Here is an 18,415-nt window from a genome sequence, read left to right as displayed (position 1 = left end):
CTATCTAACTATGCCTGTCAAAAAAAAAAAGAAATGTAGCTACTAGGAATGAGAGACTATATTTAAAATTTTAATATTCATATAAACAGCTCCATGTGGTTATTCTCTATGACAACCTTGGACACTGTGGTATGGGATGCACACATCCTAACTTCTACACCAAACACCTGCTCCCCTTTGGAATTCATCCTAATAGCTTTCAGAATGTTCTACAGTAAGCATAATAACATCTGATTTAATAAATTTGATGATAATTTGAAATTGGCAGTTTATAATAAATTCATGTGACAATTTAATTGTGAAATATCCAAAATACTCCTGTGTTTCTTATATATCCAGTAACATGATTAACAACCCGTGTTTTCACAGATAGCGAGAATATAAAGTTGGATTTTAACTGAACCTGCATGATTGAGGGCTTCCAGAGTAATGTGACTGAACAGATAGCTGCTGTCGTAGAGACTTCCGAGTCTGTGCACAGCCCTTCGTCCAGCTTCCCTGTGTCTGTTCTCTCCACTTCTCTCTCCCTGTGGGAGAGTGTTCTTTGAAGACAAAAGCCATCAGAGAAGTCACTTCTGCAGAATTAGAGTGATGCTTCATTGCTCATTAGCCATCTTTGGCAGCATTCAGCCTATCAGGTGCTAATGAGCAAATGTATTTGTAGCAGCTAAGAAATGGCAAGCGTAGTCAAGTGCTCAGTAGTGTTTCGGAGACCATAATCTGCCCCTTGGGGAGAAGGGCAGGCCTGGTGCCCTGCTGACCAGAGCAGGGCAGCCTTTCCCCAGGGCAGGCAGAACTATAGGTGGGACTTTTTAAACTGGCAGAGCTTACATCACTGTTGTTGATGCAAGGAGACCAGGGGGAAATGAATGGTTTTGGTCTCTCAGTCAAGACTATACACATCATTAAGGGTAATACACCCAGACCATGATGTTCAGATGAGAAAGCTAGAATCTCCACTCCAGTGTATGCCACAAGCATAATGTAGTGACTGGCTCCCAACCACCCATAATAAGAATCACTGGTAATCAGGAGTAATCAGTATGGGTAGGTAGCGTATGGCCATGGGCCACATTCATGAGAAATGAAACACACAAACACCTCATTCTAAGAGGCTGGCCACACAAACACGTGATGAAGACCAACAGACAGGTGCAATTCTTCCTTCATTTTATTATTTTTTTATTTGAAAGGCAGAAGGAGAGAGACAGAGACAGAAAGGTGGTTCCATCTGCTGGTTCACTTCCCAAATGCCCACATCAGCCAAAGCTGAGCCAGGCCAAAAGCAGGAGCCCAGTACTCAATCCAGGTCTCCTACATGGGTGGCAGGACCCCAACTATTTGAGCCATCACCTGCTGCCTCCTATGCTCTGTATTAGCAGGGAGCTGGAATTGGAAGTGGAGTAGGACTGGAACCCAGGCACCTCAGTGTGGGATGTGGGCATCCCAAATAGCGTTTTAACTGCTGGGCCAAACATTCACCCTCAGATGCAATTTTTTTTTTTTGACAGGCAGAGTGGACAGTGAGAGAGAGACAGAGAGAAAGGTCTTCCTTTGCCGTTGGTTCACCCTCCAATGGCCACCGCGGTAGGCGTGCTGCGGCCGGCGCACCGCGCTGATCCGATGGCAGGAGCCAGGTGCTTCTCCTGGTCTCCCATGGGGTGCAGGGCCCAAGCACTTGGGCCATCCTCCACTGCACTCCCGGGCCACAGCAGAGAGCTGGCCTGGAAGAGAAGCAACCAGGACAGGATTGGTACCCCGACCGGGACTAGAACCCGCTGTGCCGGCGCCGCAAGGCGGAGGATTAGCCTAGTGAGCCGCGGCACCAGCACTCAGATGCAATTTTTAAATCTCTCTTTTGCTCTCCTTTTCTTCTCTGTTTTGCACTGAGATAATTCTTGAAAATCAATTCACAGTTGGGGAGCTATGAAATCACACGAATGGTCTAATCTACTGACAACCCCAGATTTTCACCAAGTTCCTTCAATACCGAGTACATATCATGAATTTCTGTACTGGGTCTCTTGCTCCCCACCCCTGCCTTAGATGTATTGAATTTTTCTACCACTCGCTGGCTTTGACCTGTGATGATTACGCTGCTGCAAACTGGATCCCATTCAAGCCAGAACTGTTGCTTTTTCAATCTGTTCTGTTCTTCCTGTGACTCCTCTGTTTGCTGTCTAGCAGCCAATATGTTGATGACCCAATATTAACTTCATCACATCTGGCTGACCAGACATTAATACAGTTGTAAAACATGTGAGGTTTATGATTTGGCAAACGCGAGATCAAAGGAGAAGGGGTCGCATCTGTTACTGCGTGTCTGTGGCTGTGCTGGGAGCCAGGGGCGGGGGTGCGAGTGGAGGCTGAAATTTGAACAGAAGGACTCACAGTCAGGGGCTGAAGAGTTTGCAGGTGGGTGGGCTGGCCCAGACCTGATCCCATCTCACACTCAAAATGCAAACCCATGAGACCGCGTGGGCTGAAAGCTGGATGAAGCTTTCAGTGATTGGAGCCAGCACCTGCTGGCCTCGTGGTGGGCAGCCAAGGAGACCCTGGAGAAGCGTTCCTTGTATTTGTTGTTCAGTTGTCTTTTTGAAAACCGACCTCAGAAGAGTCCTGCTTGGGATCGCTCAGGGAAAGATAGTGCAAGGCAGTTACAGAAGAAAACGCTGCGGGTTTGCGGCAGGTATGGCTCACCCAGCACCACGTTCCCCTTCCCCGAGGGAAATGTTCTGTCTGCACAGCACCCCAGTGGAGCTTGATCTACAGAGAGGTCCTCCAACAGGTGCCCAGATGTCCATGTGAGAACGGGGAGCGCCCTGTGCCCTGGCTCCGTGTTTGCTTCGGCACTGCCTGGCCCTGGATGCCCTGGCCTAATGATTCCCTACCCTCAGGAGACATAGGACTTGTTTCAGCTGCTGGTAAAATCTAGAAGTCCTCCTGCCCACAAGAAAACTTCTTCCATACACGTGGGCAGCCATACATTTTCTGTGCCTGAAATGAAATATCTGCGGCTGGGTAATTTGCAAAGAGGTTTAGTTAACTCCCTATTCTGGAGATGGAAAGTCCAGACAGTTGATCTAGCACACGCTCTATTGAGTGCTCCCCACTGTTCGTATCACATCATGGCAGGTCGTGCCACAGTGGCAGAAACACATGCTGGAGAGAGAGATCCCATGGCCAGAAAGAAGCCAGAGAGTGAGGAGGGCTTCTTTTCTAACTATTTGCAAACTCAGAATCCTGCTAGAACTACCTTAACCCCATCTGAGGGCCATGCCCCCCCCCCCCAGAAACCTGAGCACCTCCCATTGGACCCCAGACTTTGAAGATCCCACCACCTCTTTTGTCTTTTTTTAATTTTAGATTTTTCTTTTAATTTTGAAGAGAGAGAGAGAGAGATGTCCCATTCACTGATTCACTCCCCAAATGCCCACAGTGGCTGGTCCAGGGCCAAGGGGAAAGCTGGGAGCTGAGAACTCAATCTAGGTTTCCCGTGCGGGTAGCAGGAACCCAATTACTTGGGCCATTACCACTGCCTCCCAGGGTCTACGTTAGTAAGAAGCTGGAGCCAGAAATAGAAGCCAGGAAGAAGCGAGCATCTTGACTACTAGGCTAAACCCCAGCCACCACCTCTCAACATCACCACACTAGGGACCAAGCTCCCAGCACGTGAGCCCTGGGAGGTCAAATACATCCAAACCATAACAACATGTATGAAACATCTTATGCAATTTGAGGTCATTCCTGGATTGCCTGTCCCCCAAATCCTACTCATGAATTATCTCAGTTTCCCTGGACCTCAGGTGAAGAACTTCATTGTGGTGAGAAAGTTATTCCAGGGTAAGATAGAAAGCTACAGTTAATTAACCCGCCTTAGAAAATAACATACTTCCCAGGGGTTAAAAATGTCACTGTTGTTTATAACTATGTGAAATACATTTCTGAAAGCATCAAGGTTTTAAATAACTTTAATGAACTGTTGTTAAAACGTTTATGGCCTAACCTTGTTCTGAGACCCCAGAGTATTGTTCAGTCTTTAGTGTTTTGAACACAGTCAAGGCCTGGATTTTCCTGTTGTCTCAGGCTGTGTTTTCTGTAACATTATTTTGAAAATTTATACTTATGCAATGTTATCATGTATTAGAAAGCATTCTCTCTTAATGACAAGAGACTGGAGTTGCAGGTCCCATAGCTGACATTTAACTTTTAAAAGCAGAATATTCTGCTTGCCTTCGGCTGGAACCCCAACATAAAGGGAAAGAGGAGAGGCACCGGACACATGTTCTCCAGGGCTTTCAGAAAACATGGTGTTGTTCCTTTAGCCACATACACGTGTGTTTACAAGAAAAGTGACATTATAGGCATCAAGGGAATGGGTGCTGTTGAAAAAGGAAGGCCCCATCAATGTCACCATGGCCAAACTGGGAGAGTCTACAGTGTTACCCAGCATGCTGTTGGCCTTGTTGTAAACAAACAAGTGAAGGGCAGGATTCTTGCCAGGAGAATAAATGTGGGTATTGAACAGATTAAGCACTCTAAGAGCTGAGACAGCTTCCTGAAGCGTGTGAAGGAAAACGACCAGAAAAAGAAGGCAGCCAAAGAGAAGGGCACCTGGTTCAACCACAGCGCCAGCCTGCTCCACCCCGAGAAGCCCACTGTGTCAGAACCAATGGAAAGCAGCCTGAGCTGCTGGAACCCATCCCTTATGAATTCATGGCATAATAAGTGAAAAGAGAAAACCTCTGAACTGCAAAAAGAAAAGCAAAATGTTCTGGAAATAACACACATACCCCCGTCAGAAGACGTTGGTTGTAATTCTTGTGCTGCTGCAGTAAGTTTTTTGGGCTGCCTAAATTTAAGGTAGAGACATAGTATTTGTAACTAGTAGTGACTGCTGGTATTCTAAACACAGACATGCATGGGCACCTCAAAACGTTCATGGGAAAAATGGAATTCTAAGATGTTTATTTTTGGTACAAAAAAATTTTGAAATTCATGCGTAGCATCTTCATAATATGTATTTTCCATGAACTTTTCTTTAAATTATTTGAAAGGCAGAGTTACAGAAAGAGGGAGAGACAGAGAGAGGTTTTTGATCTGCTGGTTCACTCCCCAAATGGCTACAATGGCCAGGGCTGAGCCAGGCCAAAGCCTGGAACTCCATCCGGGTCTCCCACATGGGTGGAGGGCCCAAGGACTTGGGCCATCTTCTGCTGTTTTCCCAGGTGCATTAGCAGGGATCTGAACCAGAAGGAGAGCAATGGGGACTTGAACCAGTGCCCATATGGGATATCAGGTGGTGGCTTAACCTGCTACATCACAACACTGGCCCCAGGTAATAACTCATTTCAACTTTACCTCAAATAGAGGGTAGGTGGTACTCTTACTGTTCCAGTTTACAGATGAGGAAACTGAGGCAAAAGGTTGAAATGACGTGCTCAATGTCATAGTTCTAGGACACGAAAGAGCCAGATTTAAATGCAGGCCGTGGAACTCCAGCATCAAGACTCAACATCAGCTCACTGTACTGCTAATACTAGTCTCCACAGGGATTAAATTAACTTGTTTATACAATATCTAGATTTGTAGAGCAGTGGTAGCAAGCAGTAAATACCATGTCCATGGAAACCATTGCAAATTTTGAAAGAAAGAGTATCTTCATGATTAGGATCATGGACAATGTAGCCATGTTGTGTGATTCTAACCCTAGTTCCACGATTGGTCACCTGTGTGACCTTAGACAGATTGCTTCACATCTGTGTGCTCATCATAAATGAAGAATAACAATGGCCTCCTTTGTAAGAGACCATTGCATAGATGAACTGAGTTAATATTTCTAAAGCTCTTAGGTCAGTGTCTAGTACCTAGTGGGTGCCATATAAATATTTATAAAATAATGTCTTCCTTCTGTGACCTTCAAAATGTACTCATACAATAAAGTAGGTCTTGCTAATTATAAATGTCACTTTTCAAGTTGTAAGGAACCTTGTTCAACCCCCTAAGTTGCTAGTCACATAAACTTTCATTTCTTACCTGTGAATCGATCTGAGCTGTGCACTGTTAGGAGGCCTTGGAACAGTGCACAGAGCTTGCAGCCTGTGGAAAGTTGGCCATCCAGACAGGCCCCACAACACTTGCCTTTGACCTTCTCTTCATCTGCTCTGGATGCCCGGTTGCCTCTTTCAGGATGCGAAGTCACATTGGCAGAAACCACAGGAACAGATATAGAACACTAGATACCAGGGAAGTCATTTGCATGAGAAATGTTTAGTGTCCATCAGGCAGAACTGCCTAAGGCCTGGCAGCCTGGGCATTCTGTGCCCACGGCCAACTACAGAGGAAGATGCTTTGGCAGAAGGTTGTTTCTTGACCCAGACATCAGAAGCAGGGGTCATAGAGCCCATCCATTGATCAAACATGTATGTTCCAGCCACCTGACGGGTAGCAGGAAGCAGGTACTCAGTTAGAACATAAGGCTAAGGGAGCAAATGTAGGAATACATGAGTGACTGGGGAGTTACTGGGTGCCAGACACAATCATATGGTAGAATATTCCAGCTAGGCAGAAAGGATGTCTTGTGGTCTACAAAGCATCTATTTCCCTGGACGGATTCTGAGATCCTTATCTCCACATCTGTTACTATTTCTCTAAGGGCTAGCCAGCTCCTATTCTTGGAAACCCTCATTGAGATGTGGCAGTAATTCAAGGCCCTGACTTTTGAGGCGGTCCATCTTGTCAAGCTAACTTTGCGTAGCTCTGCACTGACCCTATATGTGCAACCCCCCTATATACCTTATACAAGGAGTCTTCAAAAGTTGATGCTAAATGCATATTATGAAGCAACTATGCGTGGGCCACACAATTGTTCTGCACCAAAATAAATGCATCTTTTATTCCATTTTCCACAAACTTTTTGAAAAATACTCAGATAACTAGTTTTATCTGTAATTATTATTTGTTGCTAATTTGAAAAGGGAAACCTGAAAGTTCCATGTAGAGATTTTAAGCTAGAAACTAACTTTTATGTGAAAGTAATAACAATATGGAAGGTGAAAGCTTATAGTGGAAATATTTACAGAGTCTCAAACTGTACTCCATTGAAACGTCCCTATGCTGACTTCATTCTGTTTGCTTTGTTAATCTGTTTTTCCGTCTGCAATTCTTCCACATACTCTGTGCAGTGTGAACATTTTTAATAAGGAATTCAGAAAGATAAATATGGTTTATCGTTTCTCAGCTCTAAATTCCCCTTCAGGCCTCTGAAGCAGTAAATAATTGTGCTTTGAATAGTACACTTAGCTTTCCTGGGCGAGCTGTTCTCGACGCACAGTGTTCTCAGAGCCTCAGTGCAAGTTCGACACACTCCATAAAGAAGCTTTTGTCTCCTGCGTTCTGGCCTCCAGATGGAGATGAACACTTGAAATTATTTCTCAGTCGAATTGAAAGATTTTTTTTTTAATCAAAAGCTCAGCCTTCCGTAAACAACTTTTGTTTTTGTTCTCCCAAGCACTCGTGTGACTTGCACTCCAAGCACAAATTCTGTTGCTGACATTGTTCTTCCCGGCTAACTTGTTCCCGTATTGTCAATGGATTGTAGGTTATGGATTCATGGATTAGGTCCTATTTGATAGTGACTTAGAAGTATTACCTGGTGAAATGGAGCATTCTCTGTTTTCCCAATGTAAACAGGAAAGCTTTGAGAAAAATGTGGTTTACACACAGGCACATGGTAACCCCTCATGAGACAAATTGTTCCAGCAACCCAGAGCCAAGTTCATGCAGGGCTCACCTGCATCTTGCCACCCATCTGTGATTTTCCAGAAGAGAATCAACAATTACAATTAACTGCGTTTACAGAAAATTCCTTTCAAATAATAGTTGCTCTTTGCCAACTTAATTTCAAAAGGCACTGGCCAGTCAGCCTAATGGTCAATTTCATAGACATATCTCATCCTGGTGCTCCTAATAAACTTGTTCATTAACAGTGACAATGTTTAAAGACAGACTGCAAATTAAAAGATGAAGCCAGGTATGGATCATGCCAGGTAATGTCCACGTATGTGGTCACAAGTGCTCTGAGCAGAAATGCACCCCTGAAATCATAGAATCTCAGTTGCTATAGAATAACCTGAAGGCAAATAATGTCCTGTTGTTAAGCAGATGCTGGTTTCAGGTTGTCTTAGAAGAAATGCTTTGTGGTGGGCCTTGTGGGGCAGTGCGTTACGCCACTGCTTGGGATATCTGTTTTCCATATCAGAATGCCTGAGTCCTGGCTACTCTGCTTCCAATCCAGCTTCCTGCTAATGCACCTGAGAAGTAGTGAATGGTGCCCCAAGTGCTAGGGTTCCTGCCACCCAAGCGGGACACCTGGATGGCATTCCCAACTCCAGCTGTTGTGGGCATTTGGGGGGTAATCTTCCAGCAGATGAAAGATATCTCTCTCTCTCTCTACCTTTCTCTCTCTCTCTCTCTCTCTCTCTCTCTCTCTGTTTCTCTCTCTCATTCCTTCCTTCCCTCCTGTGGCTCAGTCACTATGCCTTTCAAATAAACAGATCCTTTTTAAAATGCTTTTTAAATTTTTTTAAAAATTTTTAACATTTTTAATTGATAATAATTGTATCCATTTATGGGGGGCATTATGGAATTATCAAATCATGGTAATTAACATATGCATTGCCTCAGTCATTTATAATTTCTTTGTGGTCAGAACATCTAAGATCATGTCTTTCAGCTATTTTGGAATATACTATACATACTGCTTGCAGTGTGATTCACAATAGTTAACATGTGAAAATGACCTAAGTGTCTAACGATGGATGGGTTTTTAAAATGTGGTACACGTACACAATAGAGTACTATCCAGCCTTACAGAAACAAGAAATTCTATCACAACATTGATGAACTCAGGCAACACTAAGTGAAATAAGCCAGGCACAGAGAAACCAATACCATATGATATTACTTCTATGAGGAATCCATAAGAATCCATAAGAGTGCTTTTTAAATTTCTAAGAAGAATTTTGAAGTGTCCCTCATTTGACATAAAAAGTTATAGAATCTTATATGGCTGGGAGAAGCTTCAAAAAGTTCACATCCCAACTTCTTTTTTGTATGTAAAACTTAAAACAGAAATTGATTTAACTGACCTTCATCCACAGAAGTTCAGATGAGTCATATATGCAAATTAGTGTAGGGAGGGGCCAGCATTGTGGCATAGTGGGTTAAGCATCCATTTGCCACACTGGTATCCCATTCAGAGTGCCTGCTTCCAGTCCAGCTTTCTGCTGATTCAACTGAAAGGTGGCAGGTGATGTCCTACCGCTGTGGGAAATCCAGATAGAGTTCCTGGCTCCGGACTTTGGCCTTGCCCAGTATGGCCAACTGGAGAGAGAACCAGCAGGTGCAAGATATTCCTTTCTGTGTGTGTGTGTGTGTGTGTCTCCCTCTCTGTCTCCCTCCCTACTTCCCTCCATTCCCCCCTTTCAAATAAATCATTAGTTTTTAAAAATTTATATTAGTATGAGTGGTACTTTACAAAGTTAGTAGAAAATCCACACTATGAAAAACCTGTGCATGGATTTCAAAATTGTTTTCACCAAAATAAACTTATCTTTCAATTCCATTTCCATGGACTTTTTGAAGTTCACTCACATTTGTAAGCTGTGTGGTCTAACAGCCCGCATTTAATAGAATGTGTGCAATGTTCAACTTGGGAGAAACGAAGTACATTAAGACAGACCTTCTAAGGAGCCTTGTGTTCAACAGGGGAAAACATGTGAGCTCACATCTTCCTTCCAAGTTCAGGCCTTTGAAAGGATAGCATGGTAACTCAATACTCATGTTCTGGCCACGATGCCAGCTTCCCTGCACCTCCAGTACCGTGCGCCCATGCAAAGCAAAGCTGTTCCTAACGTTTCATCCAAAACTGAACAACTGTTTCTGTGCACTTACCACGTGCTGGCCTGAGCACAGGGCTGGCAGCACAGCAGGGGCCTCAATCACACATCACAGAAGCCTCTGTAGATGGCAGCCAGCTAGTACTAGTTGGTCATTTCACTGGAACACCACTTTCAGGAACTTCTCCAGTGCATTTCTCTCCCCAACCCCTCTTCCACTTGCAGATGGAAAGGCAAGATTCCATGAAGCCCTAGAACCATGGTTCCCAACTCTGGGCACCGGATTTCCTTTTCACCCCTGCGCACAGTTTTGGACAAGTTTGTCAAGGCAGCAAACAGCAAGTTGCTGGCTATTGCAGTTACTTCTGTTCCTTGCTTTCTCACCCAAAGGGAAACTGCTAGAAATTTCCTGATGCAGGGCTCCATACTGCCATTGAACATGTGAGACTGTCTGCACTCAGCTGTACCCAGGGAGTCAATTTATCTCTACTGTATTCATTTATTAGGTTTATTCTTTTTTTCTTAAATAAAAGAAGATCCCATTCGTGTACTAAGAAAAACTTAATTAAAGAAGATAGAGACTAAGGAAAGCTTTTATTTTGCTGGCAGGAACCCCTGAAGCATATGAACATGGGTTTTTCCCTTCACTTGGCTTCTCCTTGACAGAAGGCAGCCAGATCTTCCGGGCCCCCAAGTCCATCCATTCTAAAGGCTGCCATTCTTTTTTTCCCTCCTTGGTTGCCTTCTCTCCTTCTCCCTCTTTGCAGCATGCTCAAGTACCCAGGCTCAGTTTCTGAGAGTTCTCTTTGGAGACTGGCTCTGATGAATGCTGTGCCGGGCCAGCAGGCAGCTCTTGTGCTGGGGACATCTGTCACGTTCTTCCCTTCGAAGCCACACACACGTTCTCCTGTTCCTCTTGCCAGCTTGCATGCATGGTGCCGTACAACCTGGCCTGAAGAACAGGGGCCTGAAAGGTCCCCCTGGAAATGGTGCCTCTGTCTCGGCATTGCCGAGCAGAGTGTGCCACACTACCCACTAGGCTTTTTCTCCTTTCCTCTATTAGAGCTCCTCTTTGAAGTGTTGGTCTCTGCCCCGGTCACTTAAATCTGGTTTGTCTGCCGTTCCCCACTTGCCTTCCATGGCGGGGATAACAGAGGCCTTTCCATTCTCTTTTGTCCTCAGAGCACTGCCAGCTGAGGACGCTGATGAGGCTGCTAGGGAAGCTCGATGCTAGAGGAGTGCTGAACACAGTCCAGGGAGGACAAGGTCCAACTCAGGGTTCATTGACCCTGAGTCAATGAGTAGGTGGGGGTTCCAGAAATGCTTTGGAACATTTCAGCTTCAAGTGTACACAGTGCAAAGAATCACCTTCTTATTGGTTTTACTCATGAATATTTCTTTGCTTATGCAATACAGGCACAATCAGATCTTTGAAAGTTGGCTCTAAAATTTGCTGTATATGCAAACATTTTTATGTCAATAACTAGACCAGAACCTCTCCTCAAATCCCCGCGAGACAACAGAGCAGAGTGATTAATTATAGACTCTAAGTTGCCCAGTCTCTAATACCAGCAACCTCTCAATAAATACTAGCTACAATTATTAGTATCATATGGTCCTCTGGATTCCAAAGACACCTCGGGCAGGAGCAGGAACGCAGTTAAGCTTTAACTCAAATGCAGTGTGCACTGCCATAGTTTCACAAAAGCTGATAGATTCTACACCTGCCAGTGCTTCCTTCCATAGGATGAATCAAAGGGAACCTCTAACCCTTACACTACATCCTGTACCTCCCTCTGGAGTACAGAGATTGTCATCAGTGTTAACTTCTAAACAAAGACCAACATCAGCTATTTTATACGATTGGAAAGGCAGGTTTCCCATGAGACATTTTTAGATTTATTTATTTATTTAAAAGGCAGAGTTACAAAGAGACAGAGAAGGAGAAGAGGGAGGCAGGAGAGAGGGAGAGGGAGAGAGAGAAAGCAAGTTTCCGTCTGCTGACTCATTCCCCAAATAGCCTCAACGGCCAGGGGTAGGCCAGGCCAAAGCCAAGAGTATTGAACTCCATCTGGATCTCCCACGTAGGTGGCAGGGACCCAAGTACTTGAGCCATCTTCTGCTGCTTTCCCAGGCATATTAGCAGGCAGCTGGATTGGAAGTGGAGCAGCCGGGACTCAAACCAGCACCCATGTGGGATGCCAGTTTTGCAGGTGGTGGCTTAACTCACTGTGCCACAACGGGTCATATAGAACTTGAGCAGCTGTGATAGCAGAAAAGGGCTTCGGCTCCCTGTCAGCTCCCTGCCTTGGGCTTCCCAGGGCTTCCCCCATGCATATTTAAATTCAGATGATAGCTTCATTCCAAAGACCAGACTTGCCCCTTCTTATCCAAGGCAACTTGAAGACCGGAATTACACAGGGATGTTTCAGAGAATATTTGGGGAAGGCTGAGAAACCACTGGAGAACAAAATAAGGCGGAGCTGTGATGTGATGTTCTGCAAGAGAATACTGCCCCAGGAGCATTAGAGGAAATACGAGGCAGCTGCAGGGAAAGGTGTGCACGCTTGGCCAGATTCTGCGCTAGGCGTGTTGGGTGGGGCTAGCTAAGCAGCACTGTTTTCTACTTAGCCAGAGATTGACCAGATACCTGAAAATAACAGTCATTGCCCTTAGACCAAGGAGGCAAGAAATGGAGGTTCCTTCAAGCTACTTCTGAGATCAGCTTCCCATTGCAAAATACATGATAAGAATTGTTTTTCCTTGTGATTTAAATCATTATGTGGCATATGTGTCATGAGAACAGCCAAAGTTATCTTTTATGTGACTGCTGATTTTTAAATTTTTGTGGAGTTTATTAGCACATACATTCTCTTAATGGTTAGGAGTATATATTATATGTGTGTGTGTTTCGGAAATAATTTTAAGAGTTGAAGGGTGATCTTGTATAGTTTATATGCTTTTATTCAACTTAATTTTAACAAAAAATAAAACTTTTTTTAAAGATTTTATTTATTTGACAGGTAGAGTCACAGACAGTGAGAGAGAGAGACAGAGAGAAAGGTCATCCTTTTCCGTTGGTTCACTCCCCAAATGGCCGCCACGGCCGGAACTATGCCGATCCAAAGCCAGGAGTCAGGTGCCTCCTCCTGGTCTCCCATGAAGGTACAGGCACCCAAGCACTTGGGCCATCCTCCACTGCCTTCCCGGGCCACAGCAGAGAGCTGGACTGGAAGAGGAGCAGCCGGGACTAGAACCCGGCGCCCACATGGGATGCTGGCACTGCAGGCGGAGGATTAACCAAGTGAGCCATGGAGCCAGCCCCAAAAAACAAAACTTCTTAAGAAATATTACAAGCCTAGATCTCAAAGCCACTGTTTTCCTTCATTTTGATTGGTTGTTTAAAGATCTTGGAGTTCTGGATTGAAACAGAAAGAAAGTATTCTGAATGCTTGAGTCGTATTGTTTTCAATTTACTCTTTTTTTCCCTGCAATTATTAAGGAGTTTATTTGGTCAGGTCTTGGCATAGCCTAGCCTATTCCCATAGTTGAAATGCTCCCTCATTAGGAAATAGAGAATATTACAGTCTTGGATCAGCCTCCTGCTTCCAGATAACACAGTCCTATGAACAATTGTGTTTGAAGCTTTTTTCTCTTTTTGTATATATGTCTTTGCTTTTGTCTGTTTTTTAATAATTCTTGTTTATATAAGCTGAACAGATTCCATATATACAGATTTAGGAGCATAGTGATCCTTCCCACCCTATGGAAATGCACAAACTTTAGTAAAGATAAATTCAGGAAAACCAAAATAAAAACTAGCGAGGTGTGTAAGAACTTACAACAGGAAAAAATGAATTAAAAAATGACTACTCCAGGTGACATAAACTCATTCATAGGCAATAATAACTTGAAAATTTGAAAGATTAAAATTAAAATGTACTAAGTCCCTTATATTCCTAAGGAAAAAAATGGCTGTTGATTAAATGTATCTTTGTAAAGACATACTAAATATCAACTACCATGAAATTGTTTACCTTTTTGTTTTTACATGTTTCATAATTATTTTTGATTGAATAAATCAATAAAATGAAAGGTTATTAACCAAAAAAAAAGGAACAGTTGAAGATGATAATCAGCAGTACAGGCAGACGTTTCTCAAGCTTGTAGCGTTTACCTGCAGCCTGTCCACTACTGTGTGGTTTCTATCAATTTTCTCCTAGTTAACCTGACATAACCTCTTGGTGCCAATTCGAAATTTTATATATTCTAGAAATGGGCCAACAAGCAAGCATTCCGCCAAGCAGATCATGTAAAGAAAGCCACAAATATTTGCACAGTTCCATGCTGGCACACTTTCTTCAGTCTGAAAGGAGAATGATCGGAGTGAGGCACAACCATCCACATGCGGGTTCTGTGTCCCACAGGAAAGGTTAACCAGGGACTCGGCAGAAAATGTGCGTCTAATTTTAGGGGTAAGAAGAGTACAAGTCAATTAGAAGAAATGGGGGATACCGCAGGCACCTGCTGAGCAGAGCGAGCCACGTAAAAGGAAAGGCTCACGTAGAGGAAGACACATTCCAGTGCAAGAAAAAGGGATTTCTCACTGCATGCGAACCACTGAAATTTATTAACCGAAACACTACTTAACGTCATTATTTATGTCATTGCTTTTGACACTACTTCAAAAAGGCGTGTTTTATTATAGCTCCAATGTCTATTTCCCTTTCCTTTACTGTCACTAAATTAAAATTCCAGTGGACTGGGGAACACTTTTAACCCTGTAATTCTAGCCATAAAGAGTGCTTGGCATGAGAGCGACCCTTAGATAATGCTGTTCTGACAAGCTGCCAGTTACAGTTTTGAATTTATGTTAAATAAAACATCCCCAAGTTTTCCCCATTTTAGAACAACTCTTGGTATATTTTCTTCTAATTCTTGTTAGTTGAGTTTTATTTTTTCTTCTCAGTGATCATTTTCTTAGGATATTCTTCACAGTCCAAGAAAACGAGCAACTCCTGTCCTATATGCCCCACTATCTCAACTTTGCTTTTTCCTTTACTGCAGGCAAAACCCAAAAATTACTCATAAAAATTCTGCAATTGTGACCTAAGTAGCCTCAGGGGAGAGCAAATGCCTCTCTCAGATAAGTGATATTAAAGATTATTAATGCGGAAGCCAACTGTTTTCCATGTCACCATTACCATTTTCGTGACACACAAGGCAAATCAAGTAAAGCGCAGTGGCATATTTTACCTTGTACATTTCACTTCTGCAAAAATGAAAAGCTACTAAATGTGAAATTATAGACCTAAGTGTTGTGGAAGGATCTTACTGAAAAATCACATAAAGTTGGGCAATAAAAACGTACTCAGAAACCACGGAAGGGACATCTAATTCTCCGAATACTGAAGAACTGACTTTAAAATACTTATTATAGATGATCGCCAGCAGCAGCAGTAGCCACAGGGATCAAAAATTGGGAGCTACTTTTATGTATGTAGCAAGAGATTTAAAGTTAATCCATAACTCTCAGGCTCATCTTTTCCCACATTCACGTTGTCCCTTCCACGTCTGTGGTTCTGATGGGGTAAACTGGGGCCCAGAGACCTACCGAAGTCCAGCACAGGCCAGAGTGCAAAGTCAGGACCTCGCTTTATGGCAGCCACTTTGCCTTTGGGCTGCTCCCCTTCCCTCTGTGCTTCTGCCCCGTGCTAGGTACCCCCTGGCACACTCCCTCCTTCAGCTCCCAAGGCACAGCAGCACTGTCACAACACCTGATGTGCACAGGCCTCATGGTCTCAGGCTACCTGGTGCACTCTGATAAGAAGATCATAACTGGATTGGCCGGAGTTGAATTCCCACCTATGCCACTTGCCATGCAGATTCACCGAAGTCACTTAGTCTCCTAGGCCCTTTTCTCAAGTAACTTGGAGTCTTGCTCCTGGCTCCTACTGTTGTGGTGTTACACAAATGAGACAGTGTACACACAACACAATTTGCAGCACCTGCCCGTGGGGCTGCCCATAATTCGGCCTCATTTAATTGTTCACCATCCTTGCCCTGGGTGCCCCTTACTTTCCAGCTCTCGTGCCAGCTCTGATTGCCTTCACAGCGACCAAGAATCCCTCTTGGTTTCAAAACCATCCTCCAAAAAGGGCAGCCCTGTTCTTTCCCGGTTGGATGCAAGCCCATCTTACCACCCCAGCAGTTCTTGAGCCAACCTGGTCCAGGCCAGAAAGCCCCCCTGAGCCCAGTCTTTGCACTTAGGAGCCTTGGGTCCCATCCTGGCTGTGTCAGCAAGAAGCCAGCCTGGGGCTTGTCACCCTGCCCAGGATAGCTCTGACCTTCCTGCTCCCAGGCTCCACATGCTGCCCTCACTGAATTGTCACCTAGCTACTGTCGTTGAAATGTGTGTTTCAGACAAGAAAAGCAGGATGCCTGGTGAGTTTGCAGTCAGAGTTGCAGCCCATCCCTTTGTCACACCTGTAGGTCTTTACCTCTGGCCAGGGCCCAGAGTGGTATTTGAGATGGCTAAAGGTCTTGTCAAGTACAAGAAAGACCGTTGTGCATGGAGGCTCCTGCTCAGGGAGAAGAATTTTAGCAGAGTCCTGTAGATGTCAAATATCTGGAAATGAATGCTTAAAGACCTTTCAGGCCCTTTTGAAAGTCCTCATGTATTCACAGGGTTATGCATATAGATGTCTCAGGACTTTTGCCTATTGCACTTGACCTACAAGTGTTAATAGGTTGCCTTTTTTATACCTTAGAGAAAGACAACCTTCTGGAAAATAGGGACTATGCAAGGGGCCTTCAAAAAGTTCATAGGAAATGTGGGTTATGGAAAAAATGTTCACGTATTTCAAATTGTTTTTGCACCCTAATCTTTTCATCCCATGTTCCATGAACTGTTTGTGATCCCCACCCCACTCTGTATTTATACTATTCACTGGTTCAGCCCATTCCATATGTCATGGCGTCTGGAGCACAATGCCAGTATTTAACACCAGGCTGACAGTTAAAGGGTTGCATGCAGGGGTTGCTCCTTTACCACTGGGGCCTGGCAGGGGGGTATAAGTAAACAAAGCCAGCCAGGTACAAGGCCATGTTCACAGCCTTCCGAGGAGAACATGCATTAAAAACACTGGCAGCACAGCTAACCTTAAATGTCATGAAAACACAGGGAGCTACCACGTGAGTCTTGGAAAAGTGGCCTGCAGAAGTGGCTTACAGACTGTTAACAGTGAGACCAGTGGGACCTGCAGGTTTAACTGATGCACTGGCACGAGGGGGAGATACAGAGGCCAGGGCCAGGGGGCAGGATCCATGAGGTGTGGGCAGGGAGCGGGGAGCCAGCACGTGAGGTGGTGGAAACCAAGGTACGGCCCAGGCTTCAGCTGTGCGGGCAGCGTCTGTCTCTAGAGAATGACAGTGGAAACCCCTGGGAGGATTTAAAGCTGAAAAATGACATGATTGGGTTTAGGTTTTTGAGGGGTGTGCTCTGCCGGAGTGGGGGGGGGGGGGGCAATGGGAGGGAGCAGCCAGCCCCATGTGGATTTGGCATGGGCATTACATTGGTAATTCAGGGGAGCCGTTAGGGTGGCTGGGGCATGGAGAGGAGGAATGGAATAAAACAGGACCAGGGATGTACTCCCTGGCTGAGTTTGCAGAAAAATGTGGGGCAGCCTCTGCCCCTGAAGTTGAATTTTATTTCACAGCAGGGGCCACAGGAGGTATTAAAGGAGGGTAGGGACCTGGCAGAGTTGATGAGGGTTTCCTTCTCTTTTATTCTCACTGGATTGTGATGTCTACAGGATACACACCTGTCTGGTAGAACTCTTTTGAGTTGTTTTTGACACAACCTGGGCAGCAGTGTGATGGAATGGACTCAGATCACCAGGTCCACAGCTCAGCTCCTCAGTCCAGAGGCCGTGGTGGCCTTGAACAAGTTTCCTGACTGCTCTGTGTCTCTGTCTCTTTTCAGTCAACTGGGGGAGAATGAGAGTTCCTATTTCATAGGATGCCGAGTTTTAAACTTAATGAAATGATATAAAAGATCTCAAACAGGAAAATAGGAAATGCTGAAAGCATGTTGGGTATTATTCTGTTTATGGCAGAATACCAGTTTGTATTTGTGCCGTCTTTCTTCACTTCCAAAAAAAAAACTTGAATACGCCGCTGTGAGCTTAAAGGACCTTGACTTCTTAGCAACTCTAGTTAGCACAGAAAATAAACTGTATAGAAACTCAAATGTGAAAAGAAGAGGTACAAGTCATCCATCAAGGTTTGAAAATTATAATTTGTAATCTCTCTCGCTTTCTATGAACCGGGGAACTCATCTCACACAATAGAGCCATCCTTGAGCATCTTTCACTTAGGCTGTTCATTGCATTTAAATTGTTTTATTATACTCTAGTTCCTTCTGCCCTGATGTTGCTGTTCCTCTGGGGCTTGGTGCACATTTCCTTCTCAGCGGAGGTCTGTGTCTGCAGGAATGGCCTGTGTTACTGGCCTGA

The 18,415-nt window shown here is 44.4% G+C and overlaps 1 protein-coding gene and 1 pseudogene across 2 annotated transcripts in view; both read left to right on the top strand.

The window, feature by feature from the left end:
- The window catches only part of PTPRM (protein tyrosine phosphatase receptor type M), an 884,602-nt gene that overhangs the window by 795,037 nt on the left and 71,150 nt on the right, over positions 1-18,415 (top strand). The window lies entirely within an intron of this gene.
- Positions 408-4,725, top strand: LOC133766688 (large ribosomal subunit protein eL21-like; annotated as a pseudogene).

Source organism: Lepus europaeus, chromosome 9, assembly GCF_033115175.1.
Source record: "Lepus europaeus isolate LE1 chromosome 9, mLepTim1.pri, whole genome shotgun sequence".
Taxonomy (NCBI): Eukaryota; Metazoa; Chordata; class Mammalia; order Lagomorpha; family Leporidae; genus Lepus; species Lepus europaeus.
The sequence above is the reverse complement of the archived record's forward strand: the minus strand, read 5'-3'. Positions and strand labels throughout refer to the sequence as shown.